This window comes from Priapulus caudatus, unplaced genomic scaffold (genome assembly GCF_000485595.1).
Source record: "Priapulus caudatus unplaced genomic scaffold, Priapulus_caudatus-5.0.1 Scaffold724, whole genome shotgun sequence".
NCBI classification, from domain to species: Eukaryota; Metazoa; Priapulida; class Priapulimorpha; order Priapulimorphida; family Priapulidae; genus Priapulus; species Priapulus caudatus.
In genome coordinates, this window is record NW_014577785.1 from 135,517 (window position 1) to 137,834 (window position 2,318).

Genomic DNA, 2,318 nt, shown 5'->3' on the forward strand with positions numbered 1-2,318 from the left:
GACATTTTCATGAAATTTAAGAACTTTTCAAGCACAAAATCAACATTTACTAAATTCAAGTACTTTTCAAGGACTGTGCGAACCATGGTATAGTAACAAGTTACCGCTGGACCTCCTTCATCACTGCAAACATTTACATCAGGGGGGGCTTGAATACATACCTCCCGTGCCCACGCGGTAGATTCAACTAGGAGTTAACCATAGAAAATCCCGCCCGCCCCTCCTCCACGAGACAGAATGAAATGGGGGAGGTACCGCGTGCGCTTACCTTTGAGGACCGCCCGTTATCCGGCTGGACAGACGCAAGGGGAGATTGAAAGCCACGTATTGCAAACGTTCGCTGACCCAAGGGTGAGGGGGAGGGGATTAAAAAGCGAGGAATCAATACGTATATATGTGTATACACGTGTACTAGGCTATTGTGTTTGCTCTACGCGTGATCGTGAAATTTGTTTCATTACCGCAACAGGGGTCGACGATATCAAAGAAAAGGTATATCGTTCTCTTTGCCGACGGCCACTTAGGGAACGCAACAGAACCTGGAGAGTGACAGGGACTGCTCATCTTTGAATGCTGCTGCTGCTGCTATTGCTGCTGCTACTGCTGCAGCTGGTGGTGGTGGTGGTTCTGCTACTGCTGCTGCTGGTCTTGCGGCTACTACTGCTGCTGCTGTCTGCTGCTGCTGCTGCTGTCTGCTGCTACTGCTGCTGCTGCTGCTGCTGCTGCTGCTGCTGCTATTGCCACTGCTGCTCCTCCTGCTGCTGCTGCTCCTGCTGCTGCTGCTGCTGCTGCTGCTGCTGCTGGTGGTGGTGGTGGTTCTGCTACTGCTGCTGCTGGTGGTGGTGGTTCTGCTACTGCTGCTGCTGCTACTGCCGCTATTGCTGCTGCTACTGCTGCTGCTGCTGGTGGTGGTTCTGCTACTACTGCTGCTGCTGTCTGCTGCTGTCTGCTGCTGCTGCTGCTGCTGCTGCTGCTGGTGGTTCTGCTACTACTGCTGCTGCTGTCTGCTGCTGCTGCTGCTGCTGCTGCTGCTGCTGCTGTCTGCTGCTACTGCTGCTGCTGCTGCTATTGTCACTGCTGCTGCTGCTGCTCCTCCTGCTCCTGCTGCTGCTGCTGCTACTGCTACTATTGCTACTGCTGCTGCTGCTCCTCCTCCTGCTGCTGCTGCTGCTGATACTACTGTTGATACTAGGATCCGTCTGTTCTAATTAGTAGGCCTAATAGAAAGTCGGGTCTACCGTATATATACAACACACTCGCCACACGCTCCGTAGAGAGAGCGCATTCAACGCATAATTGCCCTGCGCATAACACGCTAGCAGCCTGTGGGAACCTTACTACCACTACTGCTGCTGCTGCTGTTGCTGCTGCTGCTAGTACTGTTGCTGCTATTGCCACTGCTGCTGCTGCTGCTGCTGCTGCTGCCACTACTACTGTTGATACTAAGATCCGGCTGTTCTAATTAGTAGGCCTATTTAGGCTAATAGAAAGTCGGGTCGACCTTATACACAACACACTCGCCACACGTAGAGAGAGCGCACTCAACAGGCTGCGCATAACACGCTAGCAGTCTGTGGGGGCCACAGGCACTTGAAGCGTTTCAATAAAATATATACGCAGGGGTCGTGTGCTGTGCACGGCGACAGTTAAATATATAGCACGACCCCTGCGTATATATTTTATTGAAACGCATCAAGTGCCTGTGGTGGGGGCCTTACTACTGCTGCTGCTGCTGCTGGTGGTTACTGCTGCTGCTACTGCTACTGCTACTGCTCCTGCTACTGCTGCTACAGCTACTGCTACTACTACTACTAACCTGCGCTGTTCAGTGATGGTGGGTGATGCGTGTACAAGCCACACGCCCCACGGCCTTATTTACCGATAATCGCGCTTCTGACGATGTTTTCTCGTGAAACATACCACTCCCGTCCCGACAACCCACTCAGCTCACGCGACCTCACTAACACGCAACGACGGCGGACCCCCCCCCCCACGATGTACGTCTTCAGTTATCGGCCACGGTAGCACTTACAGCTCGCGTGTGCGTGTACATTATTTTGCGGATGTAATATGCGCTCGCACATGATGTTTGATTCTAAGACGACAATAGGCGGAAATTGCTTCCGATCGAACTTTCGATCGAACGAAGTGTCTGCGACACATCTGCTAGACCGAGTCTAGAGCGCCTGGCCGCCGCGGAGACGACGTAGTTAGACTATATGTAGTTAGAATATATGTAGTTAGACTATATGTAGTTAGACTATATGTAGTTAGACTATATGTAGTTAGACTATATGTAGTTAGACTATATGTAGTTA